Source organism: Schistocerca serialis, chromosome 5 (assembly GCF_023864345.2).
Source record: "Schistocerca serialis cubense isolate TAMUIC-IGC-003099 chromosome 5, iqSchSeri2.2, whole genome shotgun sequence".
NCBI lineage: Eukaryota > Metazoa > Arthropoda > Insecta > Orthoptera > Acrididae > Schistocerca > Schistocerca serialis.
The window spans coordinates 621,430,732-621,447,986 of NC_064642.1; the positions used below are offsets into that span (position 1 = coordinate 621,430,732).

At 38.0% G+C, this 17,255-nt stretch overlaps 1 protein-coding gene across 1 annotated transcript in view; it reads left to right on the forward strand.

Annotated features, from left to right (window-relative positions):
• LOC126482142 (filaggrin-2-like) overlaps positions 1-17,255 on the forward strand; it is a 49,495-nt gene that overhangs the window by 30,260 nt on the left and 1,980 nt on the right. The window lies entirely within an intron of this gene.

Sequence of the window (17,255 nt, forward strand, 5' to 3'; positions counted from 1 at the left end):
TACAGTATACATCCACGCAGCCTAGTCCGAGACGCCTGCTTGGCAGTGTTTGCACTGCAAATGCTCTATCCGGCCACAGTGCTCACATTCTAGGACATTTATTGAATTTTTTACGACACGTTTCTTTAATACAGTTATAAAAATTATATGTTTCCATTAAAAAAAACTCGCTTCAATATCTCCGTTGATACCAGCGCTAAAAACAATCCAAACAAAAAACTACGTGCCTGCTGACGCGCTAACATATGACGAAAACCGTGTTTCGATTTTCGAAGTGTAACCGTTCATCAAATAAAATGGATGTTCGTCTTGGATGACTGACCCTGTATAAATAAAATGCGAGTCGTTAAAAATGTTGTGAAACGCAATCAGGCTAGCGATTCTGACTAGTATTTTCACTCTTGTTGTATATTTTTCAAAAGAATTTCGTCGCAGTCACTGATGGCAATACTGTCCAAAGACTGGTTTTCCATGAGCATCAATTTTTCTTTTCACAACCATATTTTACCTAACGCATACAATTGCAGTGTTTACGTTGGGATTTACATACGGATATTAAGCGTGAAGTTATATGGGCACTGATTATTGATATCTGAATTTCCTTTAGTTTTATCCGTATTACGAATGGCGTCATGATTATAGTTAAGATGTAAGGCACTCTACGCTGCTGTATTTTGCGAAACTTTTGCGATAAAAGTAAAAAGGTGAGAATGGTACAAAAAATATAGAATATTAACACGATAACAAACACACGTGTATAATGCGTAGTTTTTTAATCCTGTATGAGTATACATTTCTTCTATCCTGATGAAAATTCCGATATCGAATACATTTATAAGTTTACGAGCGATTATACGTGATATAGAACTGGAAAAAATCTGTTTTCGTTTAACATTCCACATTTTTCATATCAGATATACTTCGTAGGATGTGGGCGTAGTTTTAAAGTCCTGGACGTTTTGTCTTTTTTCCAGTCCTGATGAAAATTAGGATATCGTATAACTTCGTGGGACTGAACGTTTTGCAGAACACTACTAACGTACATTTTAATTGTACAATTAGCTGTGAGTTTCTTAAGTTATCAGTGCTCATGGTACCCATAAATGTGTCGAATATGCCTATCTCTGTACGATTAGAAAGCATGAAACCATATTATTGTAAGGTGCTCGTATAGCTACAGTCAGACAAAACGTCAAAATGTTTTCTGTGTCGTTATATATTGTACATCTTTTCACATCTGTTGCCACCGTTTACATTTTCTGCATAGAGAATTCTTTCTTCCAAGCGGTTAGATGACCTTGATGAACAGCATACAGTCATGTACGAACATGAAACTGTCATGTTGGAAAATCTTAGACATTTTAATTAAATATGTGAAGGTAGACCTTTTGCAGTTAAGCAAAAAGGCTGTAATGTTTCCGTATAACATTTCACATTTTTTCGTACCAAATATGTGTTAGTGAGATGTGCGTAGCTGGATTTCAAATCTTGGACGTTTCTTCTGTTATCTTGACTGAAAATCGTAAAATCAATTTAAGTGCATATGTGAAGGTGTATGTTTTGCAGTTCGGCAAAAAGGCGATAATGTTTTCGTGTAACATTTCAATATTTGGAACCAAATCTGTGTTTGTGAATGTGCATAGCTTTATTTCAAATCTTGAACATGTATCAGTGTCTATCCTGATGAAAATTCAAATATTAAACACATACGTTTATAAAATGAAACAAATGAGCCCTCGGTCACAAGACTAAAAAATTGTGACCAAGGGCTCATTTCGTTCAATTTTAATTTATAAACGGTCACTGAAACAAATAGCCATGTTTAAAACTGACATACGTTTACACTAACGTAAATTTTAAGTGTCAAATCCGATAGTTTTGATTCATCAGTCAATGTTGCCGGCAGTTCGTCATCGGCGATGGATACACTGAAAAAAGTCATAAATGTGTTGAACTTGGACATGATGCTGGTAAGTAGTTCTCATACGAGCATTAAAAATATTTTTATTTAGAATAATTTGCGAAAAGATCTGACCGTGCATTGGAAAGAACAAAAACCATTAATAACGTTATTTTCTGTTAAGGCTCATGGCAACCTTAAATGTGTTAGACATATCGCAAATTGTTGGAAAATAGTGCAGTTCTTCGTACGATCATAGAGTATGAAAAAATATTTTTCCTTAAAACAATTTGCAAAAGAACACTGTATACCAAATCCTGATCTGGCATTCGTAAAACATTCATGCATAATATTTTCAGTCTCTTCATAAAATTTAGTGAGCTTTTTCAAATTTGTTTCGAGCGATCATATTTTCCGTATCGATAATGCTATTCAACGTCACAGTGATGAACTGCACCTTGTCAAGTATGAATATGTAACTACTTGTATTATTTTCCAATCCTATGCAAAAATTGAAGCACATACGCGAACAGTTTATAGTAAATAGAAATTTAAAGAGTTGTGATGAAATTAAAAACAAACTTTTGTCGGTTCTTTTTATTTGGATGATCCAAAAATGATTTACATTACAACAAAAATTTTGTTTGAGCAGCAACTTTCGTTTACACAGAATGTCGGAAATGTTTAGCCTGGGCTTGCCATCCCCAGCAGCTTCGATGTTCACCCGCACACAAAGATCTTGAAGGAAACAGCACCAGCATAGTATAGTGGTTGGTACTTCCATAGGCTGGTACTTCCATAGACTGGTATCACATTGTGGTCCCAGTTGGACGATGGTAGCGCCTCACCCGGGCACCTGCAACAGTGCCGTTCATCTTAATCACAGCTTCTAATCCCTCTGTTTTTACAGGCTAACAAACAAGATCTTTCTTTATACTTTAAGGACTTTAATATCTGTGTCCGGGCATTAATATGCTAAAGTGTACGCAGCTTTCAAAAAACAATTTGCAAATTAACCGCTTTGCAGACTCGAAGATTCACGACAGTTGTGAAGCACAAAACGTTTTTATCTTTTTAATGTAGTCACCGATAGCTGTGTAATTACATGTCGCTGGTTTGAATCTCGCTAGGAGATTATTTCAATTCCCTATGTGTTTAATAAATGGAAATGTTTATTAACAAATAATGTATTATAATTTTTTAACAAAAATTGTTATATTCTTAATTACTGATCTCATGAAATTGCGAGTATTCATATTAAATTGAAATTACTTACAAACAGGCAAAACATCAAATAACAATATATAGTTTTTTTTTTTATTTCTAGAGGCGGAACTGTCATTGATGTAATTTTCTTTCTCACTTAACAATACGGCATTTCATGTGTTATCTACAAAATTTTTCTTTATTTTCATAAGGCCACCAACTTAAAATTGAAAATGTTATTTTTATTATAGAATTATGATTCGGTATTTGATAATTTGGCTTGGTAATAAATATAGAAGGTAAAATATCAAGATGCTGTTACTAACGAGAGTCTAAACAATGACATACAAAGCTTCTGCACTGAACTGCAACGAATACGTCAATAAACGGGAACTGGTGTGTACTTGACACCGACCAAAAAAGTTCTTTTGCGTCGAATTTCTTTAGGAAACCAATGTCCAAACACTGACCTTCGTACGTGCGAAAAAAGTGAAGTAAAGCATGTAAGAAGACAGTGCTAGCGTAAAGTAACATATGCACAGCTTCTTACTGTAAGCTTGACAGGGCGAATATTCGAACTGTTTTTAAGACTTTCGGCTAGATGTAGCGCCAAAATTGGGGGAGTATATTTCTTCCCGCCTGGTACGACGGACTTTATTCAGCGAGATATTAAAGCACATATTTACTAAAGGAACAATGTATTTTTTGTGGCGTCCGATGGTTCGTAATCCAGGGAACTGCGTCAAACTATTCCAAAAAAAAAAAAAAAGTGGTTCAAATGGCTCTGAGCACTATTGGACTTAACATCAGGGGTCATCAGTCCGCTGGAACTTAGAACTACTTACACCTAGCTAACCTAAGGACATCACACACAGCCATGTCCGAGGCAGAATTCGAACCTGCGTCCGTAGCGGTCGCACGGTTCCAGACTAAAGCGCCTAGAACCGCTCGGCCACAACGGCCGGCAAACTTTTTCCAAGTCCAAGCGAAAAATACTATGTACGCTAAACTGTTTCTAAGAATACGAGAGGGATATGCTGATGGGGAAGTAGTGGCTCCGCTCGTTAAAACTGAAAAATGGGCTAAAAAGTGATAGATTAATACAAACAAGCAGTAATGCGCATAAAACAAATGGAAATGCGAGACTGCGAAAGTGCGTGTTATGGGCATGCATATCAAATACAACATTTCCTGTTTTTCCGATGTCACAGCAAAGTCCTACAACCCAAAAATCTGTAGATAAATGTACGAAAGGCGTTTGAAAAGTCCGTGTAAAGTCCGAGAGATGGTTCCACAGGTGCATATCGAGATCATGTTTAGTTATTAGCATCTTTGTACAGAACGCACACCATGTTTCAGCCATATTGGTCTGTTTCTTTGTGTTTGGCATTCATATGAATCAAGGAAGTCGAGTGATTGTCAAAAAATTGATGAAAAAGAATTTCGCATGGTGATTAAACATAGCGTTATGAAAGGCAAAACGCCTCAGGAGACTAAAGAGAAGCTTGATAAACATCACGGTGACTCTGCACCTTCGATTAGAACAGTTTTATAAGTGGTTTCAAAATTTTCTGAGTGGCCATAAGGGCACAAGTGACGCTGAACGTTCTGGACGCCCTGTGGACGTTACGACTCCGGAAATCATTGATAAAATCCATGATGTGGTACAATGGGTACATAATATTTTGCATTAACGTCTGGACATGAGAAAACTATCCGCAAGATGCGTTCCGCGATTGCTCACGCTTGACCAAAAACGGAATCTTATGAAGTATTGTATTGGAAGGATGGTTTGCAATTGTTCAGGAAAAATCCGTAGGACTTTACGCGTCGTTCCGTTACTGTGGATAAAACATGGATACATTACTAAACTCCTGAGACCAAACAACAATATAATCAATAGGTTACTAAGAGAATCAGCTCTAAAAACGGCGAAGACCATTCCTTCGGCCGGAAAGGTTATGGTGACTGTCTTTTGGGATTCGCAAGGGATAATCCTCATCGACTATCTGGAAAAGGGTAGAAATATTACAGGTGCATAGTATTCATCGTTATTGGACCGTTTGAAAACCGAGCTGCATGAAAAACGCCGGCGATTCGGCCGCAAAAAAGTCTTTTTCTATCACGACAATGCACCAGCACACACCTCAGCAGTTGTGGTCGCAAAATTATTGGAAATAGGATTCCAACTCGTTTCACATCCCCCCCCCCCCCCCCTGTTCTCCAGACTTGGCTCCCTTGGACTACTATTTATTTCCCAATTTGAAGAAATGGCTAGCGGGACAATGTTTTTATTCCAATGAGAAGGTGTTTGCAGCAACTAATAGCTGTTTTGTAGACTTGGACAATTCTTATTATTCGGAAGAGATCAATAAATCAGAACAACGTTGGACGAAGTGTATAAGTCTAAAAGGAGACTGTCGAAAAATAAAAAAGGCTTACCCAAAACACGTCAAGCAGTTTTTATTTTTGCACCGACTTTTCAAACGCCCCTCGTACATGGAAGTTGGTGACATACGATAAAAGAAAAGATGTTACACCTATATGCAAGGGAATGAAAATGAATTTCTAGTAACTGATTACTGAAAAATGCGCAATAAAACAATACCAATCGCCTTTTATTTGGGTTTTATTTTTAGGCTACCAATTTCGAGGATACATTACGTCATCTTCAGGCCTATACAGTGGAGGTTATAACTGAGCAATAAGTACATACTAAAATTAAAATACAGAGCGTATTGTCTATAACCTTCACTGTATATATTTTAATTACGTAAATTAATATGCAACACTTACATCTTTTAGACAATACGCTCTGTATTTAATATGTACTTATTGCTGTTATAACCTTCACTGTATAGGCCTGAAGATGGCAGCCTAAAAATAAAACCTAAGTAATGGCCATTGGTATTGTTTTATTGGGTATTAACCAGCCGTAGTCCTACACTCCAGCCAGAAGATGGAGTTACATTCATTGAAAAATGCAGCTGTACCCTACTGTAAATACTGTAAAATCAACGTGCGAACTAGAACGCAGCAACTCTGCAAACATTTAAAATATGGAAAATTGATAAACAACCGACTGCAGAAGTTGATTCGAACCCAAGCACAATTACGGATGTCTTTGCAGGCATTATAAGAAATTCGTTAAGCAGCTGCAGCTAATGAGAAATAACAAGTGACAAAAACATGATCCGTTCGGCAACTGTATGCGGGATCGAGGCTCATACTTGACGGAATTGTAAAAAGTAGTCAGTGAGTGACAAACGTATTTGCAAGGTAAACAGTGCCATCAACGAACGATGTGACCATCTTGGGGTAGTTTTCAAATAAATTTGTGTGAAAACTGCGTGGAAAAAGATGACATACATTTAAGTAAATTGGGGCCTGTTACAGTCAGCAGAGCGTTTACGGATGTCTGCAATCATCAGAATAAGGGAAACTAATATGCCGTACAAGGGGTGAAAAACTAAATGTTACAGCTGAAGCCGAATATAAACATCAACCAAAACAGGAGGCACTACACAAAGCATACTGTCAGAACAGTCCAAACATATTAAGTCAGCAAAAAAAAAAGTACTCCTATATTAAGTCCAGCCTGACACAGAGCATCACTGAACATGGACTTTAAATGTAGGTAGGCAATCTGACAAAGGACAATACCTTACCTAGTTACTTCTCTTCATCTAAACATAAAAGTGGAAGTTCTGTGTAATTGTGTATGTGAAAATAGTAAATCTAAAGTTTAAAATGTATAAACAGCAAGAGTGTGATCTTTCCTGATAAACTAGTTGTAGAAGCGTGTACGTCGTGCGTGAAGTGTCAGTTCCGACAATAATAAACAATCAGAAGTGTTTCAGACGTCCCTTCTGAAGTAATAAGGGTTCAAAAACCACGTCACGTCTATCTCAAAAACCTTTAAACCTAAAAGTAATAAATGTTTTACAAACAAGGTCCTTGGCAATGAGACCACAAAATGAGAGCTTTCTAATTCAACTACTTAAGAAGATAAAGCTACTTCTACATCGGAGAAATTTTGTCATGAGGAAATTTGAGAACTTGGGGCCAGAGTGTAAACTAAACGACATAAAACTTTCAGAATGTGCGAAAATGAAATTACTCTACCTTGCCGAATTTTGTAGCTTTAACACACGTTTCCACTGAACTACAGCACTTCCAACATGGCTGACATGTCAGAAATGTCATTGCGACAGTTGTGCACCCATCGCTTAACAGGGTCCTACCCACAAAATATTAAAATTTGTGTGCTATAAACATGTGAATCTTCTTTTAGTCGCTTAGTAAACGCGCACAGCAAATTTGAAAAAAACTTGAGATGGCTAAATAAGGGCCCCCTCTAAAACTAGACCGCTTCACGTGGAATCATCCTCACAGGGTATGAACATTTGTCACACTTTTTAAAATGAACATTGCTTCTTTCCACGCAAAAAATCTCAGTCGATGATAATTTGAGATATGTTTTTAATTTTCTTTTTCTTGTTTTGACTTAGGGAGACGGAACTCTGAACGCATTTGTTCCAGAGTATGCGGGTAAACTTTGGGGACGAATTGCTTACACCACTACAAGTAAAAATACTAAGCATGTGCTATCGAAACGCATACCTTAAGAACTATGAGCACTTGTCCATCCTCGTTAATGTGAAATACCTCTTCTACTGCAATATTTTGGGAGTAGCTGCAATATTTTGGGAGTAGAGAGAGTATGAAAAAAAAAATTAACTTCACTATGCATGGTCTCTAAAATGGTTACTTTACGAGCTAGAGAAATAGTTCGATAGAATAAATGTGTTTCACTGTAGAGAAGATGTACAAGTGTGCATAGCTCTGAAGGTATTCGTTTAGAACCCAGGTTTAGGGACCTTTTGGTCAGTACAACCTCCTCCCAAAATACAGAAAGCAAAGAGCTTGTAGTAAAATAGATGTGCTTCACTGAATCGGTGGATTAGTGCTCATAGCTTTTAAGGTGTGCATTTTGGATCCCATGTTTACTAGAAATTTTTTTCTTGTCTTCGTCTGAGAAACCTGTCTCCAAAGTTTGTGAAAGTAACATCCTGCATAGCTCTACTGTGAAACCTAGAGAGGGAAACAAAGTCGACATGAAATTTATTTTTATTCCTTGTATTCTGATTATCTACCTTACAGATGACATTTTTATTATTAAAAACATCCTTCAACTGGCGTCTGCAAAAAATATGACAATCTAAACAATAACCTTACAGCTCACTTCTGCTTATTTAGTATACCAGAAGATAATTCTAAACAACAGAGTGAAAATCACGGATAGTATATTAGGATGTACTGCACTGATGGTATTATGGCTGATTGCATCCTCAGTACTTGTCATATCCTAGGAAAAAGCGATAAACTCAGGGAGACAGATTTACACGTAAATGTGTAATATTAAAGAAGTTACATAATTCTGCCGGTGATCTGATCAGCTTTATGACTCAGAATGTCATCTGTCCTTAAATCCTTAGGGTAGCATGTAGCTCTGCATATTAATACGTAAGCCATGGCCAGTCACGACCCGAGTCGAATTCACAGTGAGGAACCAGTAATGGTAATACCACAAAAATGAAGTCTGTGGCCTCACATAACTATTACTTAGACAAGGAGAGAAATGTCTGGAAGCTAAAAATTAGCTATAATATTTATATTTAAGAAAGGCGATGGGAAACACAGAATTACAATGTCATATCTTGAGAACATAGGATAAAAAATATTTTCGAAGATAACGTAAAGATTCGCAATAATTTTAGAAAATATCCTGGTGGAAGACCAAACTGCTTTCAGCAAGGCTATGTTCTAGTCAGACAAATCATTTCCAAAATGAATTTTCACTCTGCTGTGGAATGTACGATAATATTAAGCTTCCTGGACTATCGAAATTGTGTGAAGGATCAAAACACGAACACGGGACCCTCGCCTTTCCAGGGCAAGTGCTGTGCTAACTGAGCCACCCAAGAACGACCCACCGCCACTCCATCACAGTTTTACTTCCGCCAGTACCACAGCCCCTAGCTTCCACTAATGTGAGACTTGCAAGACTAGTATTCCTGGAAGAACGGCTATTGCGGAGACACGGCTTAGGCACAGCCTGGTGGATGTTTCCAGAACGAATTTTCATTCTGCAGCGGTGTGTGCGTTGATATGAAACTTTCTGGCAGATTAAAACCGTCTGCCCGGCCGAAACTCGAACTCGGGATCTTGCGGGCAAGTGCTCCACCAACTGAGCTACCCGAGCACGACTCACAACCCCTCTTCACAGATTTACTTCCTCTCTTATCTTCCAGTTGCGATTTACGGAAAGGAGAAAGTTAAAATAAAAAATCTACTAAGACAAGGATGCAGTTTGATTCTTTTTTAATATCTTATGTCGATGGCACATTGCGACAATAATTAAGTAGCAAAATAGTTTTACACCCTTTAAATTTAACCAACGGCATTAGCATTATCAACACTCTTTGCTGATGACTAGCTACAAATAGACAGCGAAAACACCCTTCAAAAATCATTTACAAGTTACTCGTAAATATAACTGCAAGATCTATAATTAATCTCAGACTATTGTTATGGCTTTCAAAGGTTAAAGATACGGTACCAACAAACGATCAGAAAATCTAGGGTAAATAAATTCAACTTCTGGGGAAACAATTATATTACACAAACACTGATTGAAAATGTGAGGAAAGATACCCGAAACAAGTTCTACAAAACAATAGCAATATCTACACTTAGTAATAGTGGTACTTGGACAAAAACTTCGGAAATTAACGAAGAATGCGAGGTTTGAAAAAAAAGCGTGTTTAAGAGCAATAGCTGACTACAGTCTGTCTCACAAGGAATATAATTATCAGACAAGACCATAAGACAAAGACAATAGATCAAGGAGGAAAATGAAGGAATCATGCCAAGAGGACGAATGAAAATAGACTGGCCAAAATAGCAATAAATTATCGGCAATTAAAGAAAACATCAATCCCCAAAACAAGGAAGAGGTTAACAGATCGAATAGAAACTAGCAGTAGAGGCACTGAACAAGAGGATGTAACAGGCAAATGCCTAACAACTGAAGAGCGAAAAATAGTCTATTTGGATACGAAACCGCATTGTGAGACCACAGTTGTGCACGTCACTTAAATCACTTACGTGGATATTCAGCTTTCAGTAGACATCTAAGCCATTTCGTTTCTGGCGTTATTGCGAAAAGTGGAAGATACTGCGCTACTACATGCTAGGGACAGAAGCACTGACTACTTAACGGGTGGACGATATTTTCAATTGCACTCCTTTCAGATACCATCGGAGCGCCACACCTGCTTCGTGCGCGCTGGGCATTAACAGTCTTTACAGGCTATTACACAAGTATGGAAGTTATAGCTACTGGTGCCCACGAAGCATACGAATATGTGTTGAGAGTGGACAACAGCGCGGTCATTAACACAGAAGCGTGAATTATATTTCGAAGCAATTTACACTTTAAGCAAATGAATATAAATTCATCAGTAATTAATGAAGGTGATTACTGACAACGGAGTTTCGAAATAGGGGATGTGTTAATAGTTGATTTGTCAGAACCTCCTAATGATCAGTTTATACCTAATTCGGTAGCAGTTTCGAAGTAAAAAAGAATGAGCGTTATACACCGCAAACATTCACGGTTAAGTTTGTGTCCGCCAACACACTCGCAGGAAGTTGCAGGAAAGGGGTAGTCGCACCTCCTCTCTCCCCTGTAATGCGCAATACAGAGTTTTTATTCAGTACAAATTCTGAGTGGATAATAATTTTCCAACTATAAAATTTAGTTCTTACGGCACGACACGTCTCGAAACTGAGCAACTCACGTACACAAACCGCATCCCTCATCTTGGATACATTTCTAGAATATTCTGTGCGCGTGTGTCTTTCGCAATGCAACAATACTAGTAGAAAACGAATAAGCTACTCAAATACGAAGCTAAACTCTCGCAAATATCTTTATAAACAGTTCGTACTTGGATAAAACGAAACTGCTACGTGTAAACACGATTGGCCCAGAGATGAATGTTTCGCACCAATTATACGATTTACTGAAAGAGCAGAAACAGACTATGAAACCAATGGTAATTGCAAACAAATTTTTAGCTTTAATAGAAGACTTAGCAGTCTATTTCAGAACTCACATCCTTTTGTCAACTAGCACTCACATTACAAAACTCGATAAAATATGCAGAGCAACCATGGTTCACTTTGTATTATCTCATTTAAAACACAGTACCAACATATTATTCATACAACTTCCTGTCTGTGTTGTGGAATATGATTTCACTAAACAATTATAGGTGATAGCTCTTTCATACACTATGACCCATATTTTGAAATCTAAAAATAGCTTTGTGACCTCTATATCCAGAAATATCGGATGTTACAAATTCAACAATGTGAAGATAGTTCCGTCACTATATTTCACTTGTTATCCGCCATGACTGATTTTGCTTCATGCAGCAATGACATATGGAAAGTCGCTGAGACTACATCGAAATGCGAAATGTTTCATTGTTCAGATAAACTGGAAATTTCCCCATATAATTAGGCTAGAATGGACGTCAGAGTAGACGCGTTTATATGACAACGTGTAAAGAGAGTAATAGCCGCGCGGAGTGGCCCCGGATTGCGCTTCACCTCCCGCCGGAGGTTCGGGTCCCACCTCGGAAATGGGTGTGTGTGTTGTTCTTAGCGTAAGTTAGTTTAAGCAATGTATAAATCTAGGGACCGATGACTTCAGGAGTTTGGTCCCTCAGGAATTGTAGATTAATAAATCCTTTGGATGTATTTCGCTGCATCAACGTTGGTAACCGGTATTAATGACGGTGTTTGACAAACATTATTGGTGAAAAGAGCCTCTGTTTATATGTGCAACAGAGAAACTCGATACAGATCGTACCTTCAGTTATATGTGAACAGACGCCCAAAACATGGGACTGACAGGATTTTAGGAATTTTGTGTTTTTGTTGAAGTGTAATTAGCTTTTTAATCTCGGGTGCTTTGGTAGGAAGATATGTGACGAATTACTTGTCAGTTTTTGACATAGCATCAGTATAAAGGGTAAAAGTTACACAGTGCCTCCATTGCATTTTTCATAGGGTATGTACTAGGCAGACACCAAATGCATGAACCAAAAAATTTGGGTATTCAGAATGAATATTTAGTTAAAAAGGAAAGTGCATTATTATGCAAAATCCATTAAATATGACAACAAAGGTATCAGTCCTACGCTGCAGATCAGTGTTACAACAATCTCAGGCTCACACTCGTTAGCTTCACTACTCATTACCAAATTACCTAGACTTCAGGGTACGTTACACATCAGTTTGGAAACGAAATGATGATCCAGATGAGGAACTGATAAATGTATGATTGAACGAAACGTAGGATTCCGATTCTACACACTGCAAATGTTATAAAACTGCTGCCATTATGGTACTCCAATGATTTGATTTCTCCACACGTAAGTGCTGGAAATCCTCACTACATCGAAAATTCGTCTGAAAATAAAAAAAAAAATTCAGCTAACTTACGATGCCCTTACTCGTATTTTGACATTAATGGCATCTGCTCTGTCATTGCTTGGGCACACGACCATCTTCAGTGGTATAAAAAGAAACACTAGCACCGAACACTGATATTTTCATTTCGTGTATCTGTGACTGTGTCCAAGCCGCCCCAGGAACAATATTCCGTTCAGAATGCCATAAATCACTGCTTTATAATGACTATGTATTGATGTGTGACGGTAAAGAAGTTTTCAGAATTTAAGTATATCCACCAATGCTGTCACGTGCTTAGGAAATCATTTCGCTTGCAGATTTAAATTCCAGTTTGTGAACACCCTCGGTTACTGTTATTCAGCCATCAATTTTTGTACAGGTTCATTTCGACAGACGTTACTTGCAAAATTATTGTTATTGGATTACCGTGGCTGTAACGTCTAATTACATCAAACTTAATTGTTCCAGTTTCCGTAGCAATGTGCCCTAACTCAAGAGATACCAGATGCCTTCAAAACGATGAATAACGTACTGGTCAGAAATTTATTTTCTCTTACAAATGCAAAACCCACTCATTGTAATTTTATGTTGTTTGATAAAAAAAATGGATTCTATTTTAAGGGGATAAATTCACTTTATTCATATGCAATCGATGGTTTGACACTAGCACAGCCAAATCAATTATGTCGCTATGTAATTTGTAACCATATTCTTTCGAATTTTCGAACAAAAATGTACAGTTTGACACTTAGTGGTTTCCTTTCGTACAAGTTCTCGTGTTACTGCCCGTGAACTTAAGAACCCGCTATTCTGACAGCTAGCTGCTTATCGTCAAGAATTAAGCATGTATTCTCCCGAAATTTGGTGAAATTGGCAACTTAAAAAAGTAATTTCGTATTGTTCGTGCAAAAGCTAAAACGTATGCTTGTACATATATACTCTGCAAACTACTGCGTAGTTCACGGCAGAGGATACTTTGCATTATACTAGACCTGTGACCATTCGTGCTGACCTTCTCTGTATACGTTCAATATCCTGTTTTAGTCTCACATGGTAAGGGTCCACACACTTTAGCAGTATTCTAGGATGGGGCACGTGGGTGGTTTGTAAGCAATCAAGCTATCTCCTATCTAAACTAACTGCATTTTTCTAGTATCCTACCAATGAACACATGTCTTTCACCAGTGTAGGATATTCAGTTCCATTTAAACGCTCAATGTCTAACAGGTAGCACTGCCCAACATCGTTACATGCAGTAAGCTAGCGTTTGTGACTGTCATGATTATTTTATAAATTTCTCACGATATTGAAGCAAGGATCAGAGTTGTTCAAAGGTCAAAGGACGAATATTTTTATGCTCGGTTCAGCCCCCCGCATTCATGTCTACAGTGATATGTTAATTACACGTTACAATTCAATTAGTTTTAAAAGGGAAAATAAAACGATACAACAATAAATATTTTCAAAGATACCTTTCATAAAAAAGGACCTAGTAAAATATAAAAGGACCTACTAAAAAATAAGGGGAAGGAAGTTGCCGCCCCAGTTTTATTCAACTTCCAGTACAACGTAAACATCGAGTAACAGGCCTCTAATATTTACATCTCTGCCCTAACATTTGGTCAGTTTCTCGGTTATGTCTGTAAAGACTTATTATAGTCACTCATTTTAAATCAGTGGAAGAACTCTCGAATGTTTTGAAGATAATCATCACGTTAGTAGCTCAGTATTAGTTCTTTCCCGCAGGTGTCAGAAAACGTGTTACAGCATCGCGAAACATTAATTATTAGTTATTAGGAGAGTCATCTTCATACTTATATAAATCGCTAAAGGCGGCTACACTTGTAACTGCATGTCTGACAAGCATACATAATCAAGGGTTTTGCGCAAACACGCTTGAGCCTATAGAATGTACAAGCTGCTTCATAGAATTTAAATTAGGCAATCGTCTGAAAGTACACGACAGCATACGACAGCATCCTTACAATAGGATGACTTGTACAACAATTCGTCAGCTGCTAGATAGTTTTCGTAGTGACGAGTCAATTGCTGAAAACATTTTCTTTGCGCATATGAAAGTCAGATTTTCCTGCGAAATATCAAAGGCGTATCCTGATATAAGCAAAAAGGGTTGCTATAATTGATAGCCTTTTTAAATTTAAAGTAATTTCTGCAGAAGAGAAAGATATAATTAAAGTAATTTAATAATTCCACAGAGATCATTGTGTTACCATAGGGAATAGAAACAAAATCGTTTTACAACACGAAAGCATAAGCATTTCCTCTCATGAACACGTATGGTAGTTAATGTGAATAGTAATTTCAAAGTGTTCAATGACCTGCAAAAGTCTCCTAACAATTCTTTATTCAGAAGAAAACCGACCCACTTGTAGCTGAAGTAACTCTCTCCATGTTTTCCATCATTGCAGCCAGCACAATGTGGAAAATTCGACCTTTTCGCAAAATTATTCGCTATCTTGGACCATCATGCAAGCGCATCGCGGCCTGATTTCGACACGTTTCAGATACAACCTAATGGTTGTTCCACATTCTTGAGCCTTGTGGAGGCGGAGGGATTTGTGCATGCTTGCGCAAAACACTTGATCATGCGTACTTATCAAGTATGTTACGCGTGTAGCCACCTTTAAACACGACATTTTCATTCATTTTCCTGCACCTACTACGCAACGTAAAAGTCGCGATGAATAAACGGTGATGGTGCATAAACTATCATAGTACTGTCGTCAAATGCTGGCGCTCTATTTACAAACGAACCGAATAACGATCACTCAGAGGAAAAGAATGATGATAATGTGGACCAGAACATGCCTGACTGGGGGAAAAATCAATGTAGTTGCAAATTTTTACACTGGTATGAGGGAGTGAAACAATATACTAAAAATCCTGACCGATGGAGTGTTGAGCTCTGGGGTGGGTTTAGAAGTAACATTTTTATGTTTTTGTTTATCAACACGAAAACCACAACTCGTAGGGACAATGTCTCATCTTACGAAAACGTTCCCATTCCTTTTATTTCCAGTAACGCATATAGTCTCCGCATTGCAGGGGAATCGAAAATTAAAAACACATTTTACCAGTGTAAAATTTGTGTATCTTTACACGGAGAGTGAGTTAAAAACAAATATTAAATGTATATACCACGTCCAAGTGCAGGAGAGACATATTAAGGGATAAATTGTTTTACGGGTTGTAACAGGTTATGGGGGGGGGGGGGGGATGTGTGGGGTCCTACGTGAGGGAATTAGATCGCCGGATTATGTCCATGCACTTCCCTCCTTCGTAGGTCTGCAAGCTGAAAATCGAGCAGGTGATATCCTATTATCGAACCCTCTACTCCACAAGAAGCAACTACAGTGTGTTTCACTATTCTTCGGTTTCACTATTTTACAACTGTCCGTGCTATTCTTCATGCAAGAGTGCTATTAACATTCACTGCATTCCACAACTTATTGATATACAACATAAAACTAATATACAACTAATTTAATTGTAGTTATGATATACATGGTCACATGTAAAAAACTCATTGAATAATTAGCACACTCTCATTACGATTGATCTGACTTTCGCTACACTTAGCCGCCGACGCATGTGAACAAAGCATCAGTTACAGCGACTCCACTACATTCTCAGTGATTTCGTTTTATCTATCCACGTAAGATTAATGGACAGAATGCTGAGAAAGGAAAAACCTGTCTGTAATCTGAAAATCGAGCAGCGCAAAAGGTGGAGGAAGTTGCCTTTCAACCGCTGCACACGACTATGAATCGACTTGTCCCGTAACGGTGTAAATCGGTGTGCAGAGATTTACGTAGATTCTGTCCACATCTGTTATTTTAAACCGTATCTGCATTCAATGTAGTGTCAACGTATTTTACGGAAAATAAACACTCTCCTGGCATGTCAGTGAACTGCGTCGTCAGCGATTCACAAGTACTGTGATCTTCGTATCGTCACACCTGACACGAAAATTGCTTGAATGGCCTCACATGGCAAAGTCAGAAACTTCGCACCATGAAAAGGTATGATCCTAATGAATGTTCTGAGTTGTCGTCAACTGTCGTACCGTCTTTCCGTGTTGATACGGCAGTTTGGACACGTACCGAAAGCCAATTAAAAAAATAAATATTCGCAGTGGAGTGTCGGTATAGCTATGCAAACATCGTATAGTTGCGCCTTGTAACAGTGGAGTAGATACTAAATCACTGCTCGAGCTTCACTTTTCAAACCTATGAAGGAGGGAGCACACAAACAAAATCTGGCGGTCTATCTTCCACCTTCCCTCGCGAGAGAATCCCTCCCCCCCCCCCCCCCCCTCTCTGGCCCTGTTACACCTCCAGAACACAGTTTATCCCATTATATGGCTCTACTGGTCTTATACATGGTACATACCATACATCTAATATTTTAGGATTGTTTTGTGGAGGTGTACAGCCTCGGTATGTTTTTAAGAAAGAGAATATGCTCCAGAGTGTAATACACTTGTTGTCAGCATTACTAGCTGATTTCGACTGTCGGTCATTTTCAAGCTCTTATCACAACCCTTCAGCTCCACATAAAAAAATCATATGGGAAGGCA